An 18957-nucleotide genomic window follows, 5' to 3' on the forward strand; every position below is an offset into this window, starting at 1 on the left:
ATATGCAAAAAAAGATGAAAGGACCTATTTCTCCAAAATTATTTATACCAGATCTTTTTGTGGTGGCAAATAATTGTAAATTAAAGGGACGTTCATCATTTGGGGAATAGCTAAACAAGCAGTGGTATATGATTGTGATGGACTATTATTGTGTCATAAGAAATGATAAGAAAGATGATTTCAGAAAAACTTGGAAAGACTTTCATGATTGATGCAAAGTGAAGTAAGCAGAATCAGGAGAACACTGTACACAGTGACCGTAATAATATTCAAGAAGAATTGTGAATGGTTTAGCTATTTTTTTTTCTTTTTTTTTGCTGAGGCAATTGGGGTTAAGTGACTTGCCCAAAGTCACACAGCTAGGAAGTATTAAGTGTCTGAGTCCAGATTTGAATTCAGGTCCTCCTGACTCCAGGCACTCTATCCACTACACCACCTAGCTGCCCTTGGTTTAGCTATTCTTATCAATACAATGATCTGAGATAATCCCATGGGACTAATGATGAAGCACACTATCCATCCCCTGAGAAAGAACTGATATTGATTGAACACAGACTGAAGTATACTATTTTTCATTTTTTCTCATTTTTTCTTTGTGTATTCTTGTACAAAATGATTAATAAAGAAATTTTTTCCATATAGTTGCACATGTATAACCTATAACTAATTGCAAACTGTCACAGGAAGGGGAAAGGAAAGAGGGATAAAATTTGGAATTCAGAATTTTAAACTAAAATGTTAAAAAATTGGAAAAAAAATTTATGCATTTAAAAACATTATTTGGAGAAGGGATTCATAGCTTCACAAGGCTGTATCATGATTAGAAAGGGAAACATGATACAAAAAAAGATTAAAAATCTCTGGGCAGGTATCCAAGGCCCTTTGCATCTCTAAATGCTTGAGTTTATAATCTCACTTCCCTTAAAAGGCTCTGTTTCACTTTCTGGAACTTGGTCTTTTCATCTATAAATTAAGGGCATTGGGTCAATGTCCAATGAGTTTTACTGACTCTGGCTCTGTCCAGAATAAGAACAGGTTTTACTTGACTTACAGGGTCGACTTTGGGAGGATCTACTGAAGCAGAGGGACTAGATGTAGCTACCTCTTACAGACCTGCAGATGAAATGAATTCAACTCTACTTGGTGGGTTTGAGGGGAGTCCACCGCTTCCCCAGTTGAGCTCTTGGGATGGGGAAAAGAAGCAGAGATGTAGGAGCCCAACCAGGCCAGGTGGCAGCTGTCTGGTAGAAGCACTTCTAGGCAATGAGGCAAGATGAAGCCAGATGAGACAGGAGGCTATCTCCCTGAATGCCACCCAGAAGCAGAAGCAGCCAGGAACAAAATGAAGGCAATTAAATTGGCTCAACCCATGACAGACACTGAAAGAGCTGTTAAATATTTAACAAGCTTCATCTTTCAACCATTTGGAGCCTGTGAGTCATCAACCAACAACCGGCATCTCAAACATTAGCCCTTTCAAACATCTACCATCTCAAACATTGGTCAACTCAAACATCCGCCATCTCATACCTCTCCCAGTTTTCTTCACCCTTCCTGTTTCTTTTCCCTTGTCTCCATTAAATGGATTCAAAGATCCTCTTAAAATATATGGGATTTGATTGTACCTTCTTAGATTGTAAACTCCTTGAGGGCAGAGGCTGTTTTTTGCCTCCTTTGGTATCCCCAGGATTTTAGTACCTGGCACATAGTAGGTACTTAATCAATGTTTATTGAATACTTCTTTCTCCAGTTGCCCTGCTCTTTATCTTGCCACTGGACCCAGATGGCTCTGGAGAAGAAATAATGTGTAAAGGATAATGTGTAAAGGGGAACTAGAGTGGAAGGAGGTAAGTCCACTATGGCTGGTGACCTTGCGCCGCCCTTCCTCACTTCAATCCAAATTGTTTGTAAGTCAAGGTATCGTCTCCCTGATGCTATGGTTCTCTTTAAGAACAAATGACAAACAATAGCATTGACTGCTTGATTGAGGTATCTGTATGTATGTTAAATCAGGGATCAGACCATAAGCAAATTGGATGAAGGAACTGGAGATGTTACCCTCTAGAAGAGAATTGGAAGACCCATGAGGGCAGGAACGATTTCATTTGTTTTCTTTGTATCTCTAGTGCCTGGTACAACATAGTTGCCTAATAAATGCTTCAGGTATTGATTGATCGACATATACATAAGTAACCACCAATAGAATGTAAACTCCTTGAGGACAGAATCAGTTGAACTTGTGTTTGGTTGTTCCCAGTACCTGGAATAATGAAAAGTGGTTGATTAATATATGCATAGGTAGATATAACTATTGATAGAACATTTATTAAGTACTTCCTGTGTGCCAGGCGTTGTACAAATAAATAGTTAACATTTATATAGGGTTCACTTAGCACTTATGCTAAGCACTTTACAATTATTATCTTATTTGATCCTCACAGCAATCATTATTATCCCCATCTTACAGATGAGGAAATTGAGGTGAACTGATTTTAAGTGACTTATAGAAGATCCATAGTAAGTGTCAGAAGCTGAACTGGAATTCAGGTCTTCCTGATTGTGAGCAGAGCACTCTAGTTATTGTCCCCCTCATCCCCCAGCTTTTGCCAAAAAAAACCAAGATAATCCCCAACCCCAAAGCATTTAACAATCTAATGAGGGAAGATAATGTGTAAAAGGGAGCTAGAATGGAAGGAGGTAAGCCCACTCTGGTCTGCAAATGGCCAGGAAATGAGGTGAAAGCCTAGATCCTTGCAAACTAGGGCTACCGGGTCCCAGAGACAGAGTCCAAGGTTTTGATGCAGACAAGTACCATGGAAGGAAGTGACATGGTTTAGAAATGTCTGGAAAGGCATTTTGCTTCCCTGCCAATCAATTGTACACACTCCGAAGGCAAAGACTGTCTTATTTTTTGTTTTTGAATATCTAGCACCAAGCATCGTGCCTGGTACAAAGAGCACACTCAAATATTTGTAGATTGATGGATGGATGAGAGTTTAGAAGAAGACAAGGCATCTTCAAGTATTTGATGGATGGTTCCTTGGAAGAGAAAATTAAGATCCACTTGGTCAATTCAGATTTAAAGTCAAGTTTTCCTGAGTCCAGATTCCACACTCTATCCATTGTTCCTTTCCCAAGGTCACCCAGCTAGTGAGTGATAAATCTGAGGTTGAAAGCTAAACACTGCCTCTTATGAATCTGCTCCCGCCCCCCGCCCCCATCTTTATTCTTTCCTCAGCTTGTCAGCCATGTCTCTCATTTCTTTTCAGACCCTTGTGGTCAATGACCCTTTCAGACTCTTGTGATTGTTATTTATCCTTCATTTAAAAAACATGTAATTACTTAATATTTGTCCTCAGTTACATTAAAAAACATTTTTAAAAAGTTTGTTTGAGTTTTTAGGTTCTCTCTCTTATCTTCACCCACAATTAAGAAATCATATGTGAAGTTATGCAAAACATTTTCATAAAAGTCAAATTGTGAAAGAAAACATAGATCTCTCATTCTAATGAAAATAAAAACCCTCAAGAAAAAAATTAAGTAAAAAAAAAAAAGAAATAGAGAAAAGAGAGAATGCTTCAATCTGTATTCAATACAATCAGTTCCTTCCCTGGATATGGATAGGATTTTCCATCATAAGTCCTTCAGAACAGTCATGGATGATTGTACTATTGTTAATAGCAAAGTCATTCACATCTGGTCATCCCAGAACATGGCTATTACTTTGTATACTGGACATTTCACTTTGCTTAAGTTCATAGAGGATTTTCCATGTTTTTGTTTTTCTGAGAGCATCCTGCTCATCATTTCTCATAGAACAACAATATTCAATCACAAACACAGTTTATTGAGCCATTCCTCAATTGATGGGCATCCCCTCAATTTCTTTTTTTTCCCTGAGAAGAGAGCTGCTATCCATGTTTTTTGTACATATAAATCTTTTTTCTTTTTTTAATTGTCCTTCATCCTTCAAGAGGACCAGTGACAACGGAGGGTCATGTCTTAACTTGCTCATGGATTGGATTTCAGTCATCAGCCTTGTTCTCTCTTCCAGAATCTTTGATGTTCCACATTAAGACAAAAGTCAGGGTGACTAGTGATGGCCAGGATGCAGTGAATGACCTTGGATTCTTCAATGTCTGATTAAGCACTAAGTGCTCCATAATGCCTGCTTCGACTGCCTTCATAGCCATTGGAACAAATTGTTCTCATCTGCCCATTGCTCAGGATACTCTGGCTGTAGTGCAACTAGACAGCACGAACCCAGGGCTCCTGTGAGTCACCATGGGCTTTTGGTCCCCAGTCATTAGCCTCTGGCCCTGTTCCTCTAGGGAGGTGTGAGTTGGCATATCAGTAGGGGAGGATTGAGGGGATGTACTACAAAATTAACTACAAAATGATTCCAATGTCCTTGGCAAATAAAAGTGCTGCCATTAATACTGATGTGGTTATTAAGTGCTCTCTCCTGAGAGAATTTGGTAGTTAAAGAAGTTTCAGGATGGGGTGGGGAGTTGGAGGATGGGCAACAGCTCCCTCCCTCCCCCGGTACCTTTGACTCCTAGAAAAGACTGAGTCAAAATGAATTCTGAATCACAAAACCTCAAATCTGGAATGAAATTAAGAAATTCTATATACAGATGAGGGTGAAACCCAGAAGAAAACTATAAATAAATTTGGCACTGAAGGAGACTTTAAAGGTCCTCTAATCTCTGTTCTCATTTTACAGATGATAAAAGTGAGACATAGAGACTTATCCAAGTAAACTTCCCTCCCTTTGCCTCCCTTCCTTTTCCTTTCCTCTTCCTTTACTTTCTTCACTATTTCCCTCCTTCTTTTCATCTTCTTTCTCTGTCCTTAATTCTCTCTCTCCCGCCTTCCTTCTTTTCAACATTTAACAACGTCTAACTAACTGTTACCTGTCCTCTCTAAAAAATACTATTTGTCTTGTAGGATGGTTTTCTAGGAAGGGAAAGATGAGGCATACTTGGGATAATCATGGTTATCCTTCCCTTCCCAGAAAACCATCTGGGACAAAAGGACAAAAAGACGAACAGGAACCAAGGAACAGAAAAGACCCGTAAAAATTTATTAGAAAAAGAAATTTAACAAGCACCTACTTTTGAAAGGTGCTGCTAACATCACTGATTCATCCATTTCCCCCAGGACTCCAATGGATCTATGATATTAGATATGATCTACATGGTACAAAGCCCACATCATTCATAACTTGGAGGTGTGGATAGATCTCTACTCAGTACACTAAAGGTCTTCTGTGTTTCTTTCAGTTTCTTGGGTACCCTCCAGCAACTGGCTATCCACCTCTCAGTCTTCCTTGTTGGGTGGCTGGACAACTCATTATCTGACCATCACTTTCCTCCATATTATTCCTTATTCCAATTCTCATGGGAGGGTCAAAGATGGTAATATGCTGCAGCTTGCTGGTGCCCTCGGCATGTCCCTTCATTTCTCTCAGAGTCTTCAGAGTGTGCTGTCCCAGATTCACACTCAGACATCTTTGACAGAGGATTTGCTTGATAATATTTGGGACTTTACAAGGACTTGCTTCAAGGTTAGCACCATACAATCAATATGAAAGGCACCTCTTCTCCTTCACTCTCCACCCCCTACGCACTCCAATTAACTAGCAGTTTTCCTGGAATGTGTGCGTCAGGGAGGGGAAACATTATTTAAGGGCTTTTTGGAAGGGACTATTGTCTGAAAACAAATTCCGAAGAGAAATTACGACAAAATATTGGAGTGTTGTGCGTTGGGAGTGCCCTCCGTCATTTCCCAAAAGCAAGCCAGTTCCTTCTCTTCCTCTTGTTCATTTATGATTCAGTACACTACAATTCAATTCAATAAATCTTTTTTGACCCTTATTAAGTGCCAGTTAAAATGCTAGAGCTAAGAATAAAAAGGCAAAAATGAAAAAGTCCCTGCCTTCAGGAGCTTCCATTCTCCTGGATGGATACAATGCATAAATAGATATAATAGAGGGGGAATCAAAAAAGGCAGCTGGGCTCTGAAGGAAGTTAGGAGGTTTTGAGAGGCAGAGTTGAGGAAGTAGTTTATTTCAGTGCATTAGATCCATGCAGGGTGGGTCCAAGAAATACATCCTCTTGATTCAGATCCATAGACAAGCCATCCAAAAGCACTCCAAGGTCTAGGCAGCAGGGATTGTCCAAGAGACCACAGACATTGTTCTATAGAACAGAGTGAGGAACTGAGTTACCTCTGCTTTTGAAAAGAAAGACAACAAAAATAGAAATGGAAGATGCCAAGGAGAAATTTACCACAATGAAATCTTGTCCCTACTGGTTCTATTTAAGGATTGTACAGGATCATACATAATTTTACTTTGTAATGAAAGGACTTAAAAAAAACCCTAATCAGAAAGTTGGAAAGATGACAGTAATGGAGGACTTTAATGCTACATAAATGTTGAGGAAGAAATAATGTGGCTGTGTAAGAACCCTTGTCATACTCTTAGCACAGAGGGAGGTAAAGGGGGAAAGAAGACTGAAGTAGGCATGAGCTAGGGAAATACGCACTCATCGAACTGGAGAATATCCAAGCTGGAAAAGACCTAAGAGATCATCAAATCCAATCTTTCCCAATGTAGGAAAAATGAAAGTTAGGAAGGGGAGTGACCTTTCTAAGGTCACATAGAGAAAGACAGAGAACAGAATCAGGGGTACAGGGCTCACAAGTTTAGCAACTGACTCTGGGGAGGAAAAGGACTCATTTTTAAGTATAATCTGAATTATTCATATTTTAACCACAATTTTCTTAAGATTAGACAATTTGTAATAAATCAAATTCTGATACGTAACATCTGCCAAATCTGAGGTATAAATGCTTCCGGTGAAAATTTATTCAAAGCCAGTGTGAACTGACTTCAGGATATCCCCATCACAAACCAAGTGTCCTGACTCTGTCATTCAATGACACGATACAGTAAAATATGGAGATATGGAGGACCTGAGTTCCAATTCCACATCTATTACCTACTACCTATGTGAAGTTGGGCAAGTTGCTGTACTACTCTGGCCCATTTTCTTCCTCTATAAAATGGAGCCATTGACCTGTGAGATCCCTTCTAACTCCCAATCTATGATTCTACTTGCACTATTAAGGTTTGGGTAGGACCGTAACTATGGTGGGGCAATCAGAGCTTCATTCTAGGGCACTAAAATTTAAAGGGCATTGTTTTTGTTCAGAAGGTAGGAACCGTGGAGCTTCACAAGGAGCAAGTCATCCCTAACAGATGATATACATCTGTCCTCTGGTTGCTATACCCTAGGTGAAATATTTCCTGCCTAGTCCTGTCATCAAATCATAAATTTAGGAATGGAAAGGAACTTGGAGTATGTTAAACACGGTTCTTTTATTTTGTAGGCAAGTAAAAGGAGACCAGAAAAATGAATTAACTTTGCTTCAGGTCACACGGCTAAGAAATATCCAAAATAGCATCTGAATTCAGGTATTTTTGACTATAAATCAATGCCCTACATCTAGCACCTTGTCTCGTTCCCTCCCCTAATGGTCCACCCAGCAGCAGCCTCATAGCATCCCTGGGATTTTCCATCCACTGTTCTTGGTAGTCCAAATTCTGAGGTTTCTCTTTCTGGTTCTTCCCATACTTCCCTAACAAACACAAAGAAATCTGCCTTTAAAATTCAATAGGAGGCTATTCTTTCTAGCTCACTCTAGGCACATTTTGTGGTTTCTTGTCCAGGTTGCAGAATTACTAGCTATAATTCTTTTTTAAGTACAAATCATAAGCCTGCCTTCTCATTTCTCTCTTCTTTATTTCTCTGCTATCGTCTTCCTCTCTCTCTCTCTTTTGTACTTATCATCTTCTTCCCTTTCCTTCCTACTCCCTATCCTCCCCCCTTTCTTCCTCCACTGGAATGCTTCTCTGTAGCCTTTATTTTCCCTACTTTATGTTCTGCCATTCCACATTTTTAAGACTTGTTAACTTGAGAGCTTGTAAAGCAAGCAAGTAGCTAACTCTTAGGGAAGTGCTGGTTTCCAGGTTCAATATGACAAGGAAACAAGAGTTCTTCAAAGTACAGTCATATATTCTCCCCAGTGTTCATTTAACTGAGAAACAGTGCTGTGGATCAAGTGGTAGATTTGAGACCTGGATTGAAATCTTGCCTCTGTCAGCTACTAGAAATGTGAGTATGGACAAATAGATTAGCCTCTCTGAATCTCAGTTTCTTCATCTGTAAAATGAGGATGAACAACAATACCTTTAAGTCCTATCCCCACAGGCTTGTTGTGTGGCTTGAAAGAAATGAATATGCATTAAAATGAATATATAATGATTTGCAAACCATTATACATATTAAATAAACATAAGCTATTATCAATAATTTATATTTCTGTTTTAATAAGCCAAGGATTTGTGAGTTCATTGCTGTGGAAATTCTTTGCATAAATCACAGCCGCTCTGTGACTTAGTCTTCAAAAATTTCTGTGAATGGGGCAGCTAAATGGCGCAGTGGAGAGAGCACCAGTTCAAATCTGGTCTCAGACACTTAAGACTAACTAGTTGTGTGACCCTGAGCAAGTCTTAACCCCAGTTGCCTCAGCAAAAATAAATAAATAAATGAATGAAATTCTGTGAATGAAAAATCCAGTATAACCTGTAGTTGATGAATTTGTCCAGAATTGGTGACAGGGAAGTTGGATCCAGGTCATGCAGGGTCTTAAGTTGTCTGTAGTTCATATTACATAGATCACACTTCAGGTAATCTGTAGTTCAAAGTCCTTCACAGTAGTCTTTAGGTCACACTAGAAGGAAGGAAGCAAGAGCTAGTGGGAGTTGATTGAAGCAACACAGTACTTTATAACAGTGGTATCTAATAAAAAAAAAGTCACATATTGACTTAGAAACCCACAAATTAGAATCATGTATGTGTCAGTGTGTTTTTATGTAGTTTATTAAATATTTTCTAATTACAAGTTAGTCTTGTTAGGCCCTACTAGGGAGTATTGTTGGTCAAGTTGGGTCTTTGACATCTTTGCTTTAGAAAAAAAACCACTTAGGCTGTTTTGTGGAGGAAGGAAAGGCTTGAGTCAGGAAGACCAAATAGAAGATTACTGAAAGAGAGAGAAGATGAGAGTTGATGGTGGCCCAATCTAGTGCTAGTAGAGAGAAGAGGTAGGGCATATGCAAGAAATGTCTGTGGAACTAAGATTGTTAGGAGTTAGCAATTGATTAGATATGTAGGGGAGGGAAATTATGGAGTCAAGAATGCCGTTAAGCTTACAAATGTGATGGGGCTGGAGAAATGGTGGTGCCCTTGACAGCAATAGGGATGCTTCGAAAAAGGGAAAGAAGGGCAGGAATATAATGAGTTTGATTTTGAATGCTTTGTGTGAGATGGCTAAAGAACATCCAGTTTAAAATATCTGATAGTCAAGTGGGAAGGCAGTCTCTCTCAGGAGAAAGACTAAGGCTGGATATATAGATCTGGGAATCATTTATACAGAGAGGATAATACGTGAGAACTGAGACAGAAAGAAACAGGCAGAGAAGCTGAGATAGGGGTTATAAACATTTTCATGTCATGGTTCTCTTTGGCAGTAAAATTTAGGGATCCCTTCAGAGAAAATGCTTTTAAATAATCAAAGGAAATGGTCAATTTTAGTTAGAGGGGAATGAAAGTCAAGAATTTTTTTTTCCTATCCAAAGTCAGAGACAGAATGAAATTTATCCCCAGGTCAAGAATTCTTGGTGTAGAGCACAAAAAGAAAAGGGCCCAGTGTAAAGCAACGGGGAACACCACAAGTAAGAGGTTTAGCTTGATGATGATCCAACAAGAGTGAGAAGGACAGGTAGGAGAACCTAGGGTGAAACCCCATCAAAGAGTCTGTTCAGGAGGTCAAGGACATCTTCTTTAGGCTTTACATCCCAGTTCCCTCAATCATTCCTCCTATGAGATGGTCTCGGGTTCATGGCTTCCCATCGCCTGATTAATTGTCAAGATGTCAAGTTTTTGCTGCCGCCATCAGTGTTCCTCTCAAAGGTCATATCCTGAACTGAGCACGCTACTCTTGCTTGTCCCAGGCGAGAAAACCAGGGCTATCACCTCCCTTGATCTCAACCTTTAATGTCTGTTTGTGTTGCCTAAAATAATGGTTCATTTCCTCTGAGCTGAGAAAGGCTCATTTGTTAGGCTCGCCAACTACCCTGGATTTGCCAAAAATAGAATCCAATCTTGTGACGCCTGGATTGAGACATTTTCTTCTAGGTTTAATGGTCTCAAGCTATGAATCTGGGGAAGTTGGCAAGGTTATTGTTGGAATAACAGCATAATCTTTAGGGGAATGGAGAGAGATCTCAGGAGAAGAATAAGATTAAGCCCTTCTCAGACTATTGTCTGAAGATTCTGGGCAACGAATGTGTATGCTGGGCGTTGTGAGTATGTGTGTGGCCGTTATATGTGCACATATGTGTATATATGTGCGAGCATTGTGTATATGTGCATGGGCAGCGTGTGTTCCCACCTGGGCACTGTGTATTTACACGTGAGCATTGTGCATACATGGACATGAAAGGTATTGTGTGTACATATGAGCATTGTACGTGTACGTGCAAGATTGTTTCACAGCAGTGGTCTGAAATTTGGGGAAATTCGATGCCACTTTTATATTGATGTCTAAATAATTTTAAAGGATGGTTCATCTGTTTCTGTTAGAATTGTCAAGATTTCCAGAGGTCCCAGCTTTCTGCCTCAGTATCAGGAGTACTCCTGCCTCATTCTACAGACCAGCCTGCATCTGTTTACCCTCATTCACTCTCATGCTTAAAATACTGCTTAAAGCCAACCTAGATAGCCCTGAAAATAATACTCAGACCCTAGTTCCATTATTGTTAACTGACTGACTATGATGGGAAATGGCTCTTTCCAGGCTGCTGGTCTCAATTCCATTCCCCGATCAGGACCATAGTTTTGAGAGCTGAAAGGGACCTTACAAACCATCTAATTCTCATTTTACAGATGAGGAAACTGAGGCCCTGAAAAGTCAAATGACTTTCTTAGGGATCTACAATCATGGCAGAAATTAGATTCTCTAGAGTTAACCTAACATATTCCAAGGCCCTTGCTCTCTAGGAGATTACAATTTAATTGGAATCTCTCCCCTCTTCAACTTCAAACTTCTTCCAGTATTCAGTGTTTGAACCCAGTTTCTATTTGCAGCTTCTTAGAATTTTGTACTTCCTTTGAAATTCTCCTCAAACACTAATTTCTACATGGTGCTTTTCCTGAGCCTCTCAGTTGCTCATTTCCTGCACAATTTACCTTTTTTATTTTGTTTATGTATTATCTATATTGGTTTGACTTTCATAACTGCTGCTGGACCCAATGAAGTGGGGATGCTCCCTGGACCTTTCTCAGCTGAATTACTTAATCTCAGTGGATTACTGGGTTCAGTCCATGGAAGCTTTCTCTTCTTTTCTTATGAGACTTCTCTTTCCACTTTCTTTAGCTCAATCTACACCTATCCCAGTAACTCAGGAAAAGAGTTAATTATAACTTAGGTTTGGCTTATGTCCAGGCTCTCTCTAATGAGGGGAATAGAAAGGTTTTCCATGTACAATACAAATCAAGTATTAATTTCTTACCTACAAAGAAATGTTTAATACAAAAGGCTCTTATAAAAGTGTATTAATAAAGACTTAAAACTTGCTGTAAGTAATTAACTACTGTTATATTCTCCCAGGAGGTTGAAGCTCGAATATTGGAATGAAAAACAATTTGCAAGACTGTTGAAGGGGCATTGTTACATTTCATCTCCAAGGTAGGATCATTCTCCCTCTTAAGGTAGATATCTTTTTTTTTTCTTTTTTGTTGAATTTATTTTGCATTTTATTTTCCTCCAGTTACAGGTGATAACATTTTTAAACATTTCTTTTTAAAACTGTGAGCTTCAAATTCTTTTTCTTCTTCCCTCCCAACTTCACTTTATCTTGTAATTGAGAAGGCAAGTAATTTTATATAGGTTATACATTCTTAGTCATGCAAAATATTTCCATATTAGTCATGATGTGGAAGAAAACAGACAAAAGAGAAAACCTCCAGGAAAATAAAGAAAGCAAACAAAGTATACTTCAATCTGTATTCAGACACCATCAGTTGTTTCTCTGGGGATAGATGGCATTTTTCATTATAAGTCCTTCAGAGCTGACTTGGATCATTGTATTGCTAAGAACAGCTAAGTCATTCGCAGCTGATCATCTTTTTTTTTTTTAATTAAAGCTTTTTATTTTCTCTTTTTTTAATTAAACATTTTTATTGAAGCTTTTTATTTTCAAATTATATGCAAGGATAATTTTTCAGCATTGACCTTTGCAAAACCTTGTGTTTCAATTTCCCTCCCCCTTTTCCCCATCCCTTTCTCTAGATGGCAAGTGATCCAATATATGTTAAACATGGTAAAGAAAAAATACATGTAAATCCAATATAGGCATATGCATTTATACAATTATCTTGCTGCACACAAAAAAAAAATCAGATCATAAAGGAAAAAAAATGAGAAAGAAAATAAAATTCAAGCAAACAACAACAAAAGAAGTAAAAATACTATGTTGTGGTCCATATTCAGTGCCCACAGTCCTCTCTCTGGGTGTAGATGGCTCTCTCCATCACAGGATCATTGGAACTGGCCTGAATTGTCTCATTCTTGAGAAGAGCCACATCCATCAGAATTGATCATCATATAATCTTGCTGTTGCCATTTACATGATCTTCTGGTTCTTCTCATTTCACTTAAAAGCTTTTTATTTTCAAAATATATACATGGTTAATTTTTCAAGCTAGAGATCTTGTGGCAGCCAGCAGCTTCAATATACAAAGTCCCCAAGAGTACACCTGGCTGACTGGTAGCAGGAAGGCACCATGGTAAATGCCCGGTTGTATTTGTTATATACAGATTGTCTTCCTCAAGAGAAAATAACACCTTCAGGAAGGAAACAGTTTCATTTTTGTCTTTGTATCTCCAGGGCCTTGCACAATTCTTGGCACAGAGTAGGTGCTTGATAAACACTTGCTGATTGACTGCAACAATATCTCCCATAGTTTCTATTTTTCCCTTTCATAATCAGCAGCAGTTAGGAAGTTCAGACTCCTTAAAGATAACCATTCTGTAATTAGAAAAAAAATAGCATTTAGAGTTATTTAATTGCAAAGTACTTTATGTTTTCTCATTTAATAGGTAACTTTTGTATATGTAATTTCTAGTGGCCTGGTCTCAGATTGTTATCACCCATTTCTGTTATGTTTTTGTCTTTTTCCTTGTATCCCCATTATTTGACATTGTGCCTGGCATGTGGCTAGTCAATGAATACGTATTCAGCACCTACTGTATACCAGATACTGTGCTGAGTGTTAGGGATATGAACACAAAAAGACAGATAGCTCCTGCCCTCAAAGAGCTTACTCTTACCAGGGAAAACAACACGCAAAAGGAAATTAAAAAGGAGAAAGGTATCAGGAACTAGGACCTGATGAGAAAGCATAAAGGAGAGCTGCAAAGTGGGGATTAAAGAGATAGATGACCTGGACACCTTCTTTAAATGAAAATTTTTGGAAAGAACTCATCCCTCTGCTCCCCAATCAGAAGGACAGGGAGGCCTGAGGGATGAGATGTGAGTAGCAAGTCTGATGTAGTCTAGTAGAATGGTGAAGTTCCTGAAGATGTGATTAGTAGTAGCAGGCACTTAATGAATGCTTATTGTATTGAATTGTAAACAATATGATTGTAAACAAGTTTGCATGACAGCTATTGGTTCAAGGTTCTTTGTCAATATTATTGTTATCATCCACTGAACATCTTTTGCTTCTTCTCCTCTTCTTCCTCTTCCTCCCTCTAGTCTTCTTTTTCTTCCTCCTTTTTTCTTTCTCTTCTTCCTCTTCTTTTTTCCTTCTTTTTTTCTTTCTCTTTTTCTTCCTCCTCTTCTTTCTTTTCCTTCTTATAATAATAATCCAAAACATTTTTTTCTGATAAAAAAGAGAAGAGAAAGAGTGTGGGGGAGAGGGAAAAGTTTGTTCCTGGGATGTCAGGACAAGCTCCAGCAACATGTGGCTCATTTCTACTTTTCCAGACCCTACTTCTGGATAAAGAGAAAGAAGCTGTGGTAAATGGGTAGGTGAACCACTACCTAAAAGAAATGATGTCAACACTAGGGATAGCTTTCTAATGAATTTTGATTTTGGTTTCATTGTTTTTGGCCACCACCACATTATGACTTCTGAAACACAGAAAGATTCCAAACAGAAAAAGATTAGAGAGAGAGAGAGACAGATGGCTTGGCTGGCAAACTCTCTGTTCATCTGGTCCTTTTTGTAAAAAGCATTTAGCTTCCAGACTTCCTTCTATTCAGAAATTTCAAAGTGTGTTTTTGTATTCGTTACACAGGGAAAAAGTAAAAGGGCTCACGGGGAAACAGGAGAGGAAGGAGGTAACAAGTCACTTTGGAGCTTGTCAAAAGATGAAATGGGAGTTGGCTGCATAGGAATATAAAATTTAGAGTTGGAAGGGATCCCTGAGGTCATAGAGCCCAACACTCATCACACAAAGAAGGAAACTGAGGCTCAGAAAAGCTAAATAATTGTCCTAGGTCATATCAGTCAAAAACATTTGCTAAACCCAGTTCTCTTAGACTTCAAATTTAGTGTTTTGTCCTGTCTCTTCTTTTCCTTCCTTCCTTCCTTCTTTTCTCATTTTCTTCCTTGCTTGCTTGTTTTCCCTCTCTCCTTTCCTCCCTTTCTTCCTTATTTTCTTTTGTAGCCCTCTTTCTATTCCTTTCTTCTTTTCCCCTTCCTTTCTCTCCTTCCTTTCACAGACCTTATGAGACCAAGGTCTTTCTGTCTTATGAGAGGCTGAGCCCAGACCTTGGAAGGACATGACAGGGACAGCTTCAAGGTTATTGCTTCAAGCTTCTTGTGACTACTGGACAAGATGGCCTCTGAAATTTCTTCCTTGTCTGCAACTCAACCCTTTGATTCTGACCTAGGAAAGGGACCAGTTAACTCTGGGATGCCTATGTCATCCTTAAGCAAATATGATTGGAGGGAATGGAAGTATTTTGAAGGCAAAGATGCTTTTCTTTTTTGTTTTAATGCTCCCCACACTTGACACAGTGCCTGATATGCAACAAGGAGCTTCATAAATGCTTCTGGGATTGATGGATTAGACATTATTTTGTCACCAAAACCAATGTAGGCTCCTTGAGACCAAGAACTATTTAATTGTTGTCTTCATTCCCTATGTCCTAGCACAAAGCCAGACACATATTAGACATTTAATAATTCAGTCTGTTGAATTTTGAATTAAATGTGTTAAATAAACAGATGGCAATTTCTCCCCACCTGGAACAACCTCCCCCTCCTCCTTCTTTCCCATCCAAGCATATCCAAGAAAACAAAGTAGTAAAGAGAGGAGCAAGAAGACTTGAATTTTAAGGCAGAGAAGGGGACCTGGTTTGCTGCTTAAGAAAGTGTGAAATTGGACTGGATGTCCACCTCTCACCCCCACCCAGTTCATAGGATAATAGATTTAGTGCTTGGAAGAAAGATGATAGGATCCAGTGTCCTCAGTTATAGAGAAGGAAACTGAGGCAGACAGAGATGAAGTGATTTGCCTGGAGTTACACAACTATAAAACTAAAAAACTATCAAGTGCCTTAGACAGATTTGACCTCTTGTGAAGCAAGAATTTTATGGATGGTTTGTAGAAATGCAAGGTCTTTTATATAAACAAAACAAACAAACAAACAACAAATAAAACAAAAACTCTCTTGTCATAGAGGATTACCTACCAGAGTTACTAATTCTTTTCTTTAAAAAATATTAATCCTGGAAAGGTATTGAGCTGAGAGGATCAAGGGTGCATGCGGCAGCTGAACAGAAAAACCCCAAGGGAGGAGGAGCTCTTGCTGCTCCTCAGCCTTCACTGGCAGACCACCATGGGCTACAAACAGGCTCCTTTGAATCAAAGCTGTATCTTTGCTGACTATCCTTTCCCCACTCTGATTGTCTTCTCCTTTCCTTTATTAAGAATGCCTCTGATCTTGACTTGGTCTAATCCAGGCCAATCTCTTCTTGGTAGTTTAGCTTCGCTACTGGGACAAAATGAGACATTTAAGGTCATTTAACAGAATAGTTAACAAAAGGAGATTTACTTGGTCATAGCAGAAGATACTCAACAAAGATAGACATTGAAAGCTCTTAGAGCTGATTCAACTGAATGAAGTTCCATTGCCTGAATGTTCTGTCAAACAACTGAGAGAATGGAGACATTTTCTACCTACTTTGTACTTGTTGAACCAGGAAGTTCCCTAGGGACTTAGGGCCCTTACTTCCTGTGCTAAGTAAGTCTCCAGGATGGTTTCAGCTCCTCTTAAGGAAATCATTGTCCAGTCATTCACTCATATCCTATTCTTCTTGACCCTCTGGATCACAGCATAGCAGACCCTTCTATCCTCCACTCTCTCTCAAAGTCTATCCAAGTCCATGTTCATTGTTTCCATGACACTTCTATCCATCTCATGCTCTACTGCCCCCCTTTCCTTTTGCCTTCTATCTTTCTTAACATCAGGCTTTTTTCCCCCCAATGAGTCAGTCCCATCTTCTCATTGGTCAAAGTCTCAGCTTCAATATTTTACATTCCAATGAATAGTCTGAATTGATTTTTTCAAGTATTGATTGATTTGATATCCTTGCTATCCAAGGGACTCTCAAAAGTCTTCTTCAGAGGAGGTAGAGTCAAGGTGGTGACGTAAAGGCAGGGACTCACCTGAACTCCCCTCCAAATACTTTAAAATAATGATGCTAAACAAATTCTAGAGTGGCAGAACCCATAAAAAGATGGAGTAAAAAAAATTTCCAGTCCAAGATAAATTAGAAGGTCAGTCAGAGAGGTCTGTTGCACCAGGGTGAGAGAAAAATAGGTTAGTGCAGACCACAGCAGTACAGAAGGACCCAGCAAACCAAGAGCAGGTGAATGAATCAGTGGAAACACTGGTGGTTTCCAGACTTCTTAGCTCACAGACAGCAAAGAGATCAGACAATGGTTCAGAAGTAAATTTAAAGGAATCCCTCTTCTGGCATCACCAAGACTCCGTTGCATTGCTTGTACTTGGATCAGGTTCACAGTCCTGGGTCTTAGTTCTAGTGCAAGAAGGAGCACTAACATGATAGAACTTGGGGTTGCAAGGGAGCAGGGATCCTGGTCACAATTGCAGGGTTGAAAAGAGTGCTTGTGATCATTTACAAACTAGTGTGCAGTACCAGAAAGTAATAAACACCTCATTATACATCATTATATCTTAGAAGATCCAGAAACTTTCAGGACCCCAGAATTACCTCTGAAACAGCTATGCACAAACCCTGAAGCTTAGGACAGTGCTCTCTCTACTTGGAAAGCAGAAGCCTACTTTAGCATAGACCTAAAAGTCAAGAAATAGGCTGGAAAGTTAATAAACAACAGAAAAAAATTCTGATCATAGAAAATTAATATGATGACAAGGAAGATCATACTCAAAAGAAGACAACGAAGTCAAAATCCCTGCCTCCAAAGCTCAAAAAAAATATGAATTGGCCTCAGGCCATGGAAAATCTCAAATAAAAAAAGGATTTTAAAAATCAAATAAGAGAGATAGAGGAAAAATTGGGAAGAGAAATGAGAATGATATAAGAAAATAATGAAAAAAGAGTCAACAGCTTGGTAAAGGAGGCACAAAAAAAATACTGAAGAAGATAACACCTTAAAAAATAGAATAGGCCAAATAGTAAAAGAGGCACAAAAATCCAGTGAAGAGAAGAATGCTTTGAAAAGCCAAATTGGCCAAATGGAAAAAAGATGTGCAAAAATTTACTGGAGAGTTTCTTAAAGAGAATAATTGCCCAAATAGAAAAATTGATATAAATGCTCCTTGAAAATAAATTCCTTACAAGTTAGAATTGAGCAAATAGAAGCAAATGACTTTCTGAGACATTAGGAAACAATCAAATAAAATGAGATTGAGAAAGCTGCCAATGACCTTCTGTAAGAGATCCCAAAATGAAAGGTCCTAGGGATGCCATAACCAAATTCCAGACCTTCCAGATCAAAGAGAAAATACTACAAGTCATCAAAAAGAAACAATTCAAATATCATGGAGCCACAGTTAGGATAACAAAATTTAGCAGCTTCTACGTTAAAGATCAGCGAACTTGGAATATGATATTTCAGAGAGCGAAAGAGCTAGGATTACAACCATCCAGCAAAACTGAGTATAATCCTTTGGAGAAGGTGGAAATGCACATTCAATGAAATAGATGACTTTCAAGAATTCCTGATGAAAAGATCAGAACTGAATAGGAAATTTGACTTTTGTAAACAGAACAAAGAAATCATGTGGGATTTGATAAGATTAAACTGTTTATATTCCTACATGGGAAAAATATTTATAACTCCTAAAAATGTTCCCATTATTAGGGCAGTTAAAAGGAGTATATATTAATAGAAAGCAGAGTGTGAATTGAAAGTGAAGTCATGATAATCTTAAAAAATAAAATTGGGGCAGCTAGTCGGCACAGTGGATAGAGCACCAGCCCTGAAGTCAGGAAGACCTGAGTTCAAATCTGGTCTCAGACACTTAACACTTCCTAGCTATGATTGATCCTGGGCAAATCACTTAACCCAATTGCCTCACAAAAAACCAAACGAACAAATAAACAAATAATAAAATCAAGGGATGAGAAAGAATAATGCATTGGGAAAAGGAAAAAGAAAAAAGATAGAATGGGATAAATTATCTGACATAAAAGAGGCCTGAAAAAGATTTTACAGTGAAGGGGGAAATGGGGAAAATGGTGGTGTAGTTAACAGAACATTCAGGCGATGGAATTTCATTCAGTTGAATCAACTCTAAGAGCTCTCAATGTCTATCTTTGTTGA

This window comes from Sarcophilus harrisii, chromosome 5, assembly GCF_902635505.1.
Source record: "Sarcophilus harrisii chromosome 5, mSarHar1.11, whole genome shotgun sequence".
NCBI lineage: Eukaryota > Metazoa > Chordata > Mammalia > Dasyuromorphia > Dasyuridae > Sarcophilus > Sarcophilus harrisii.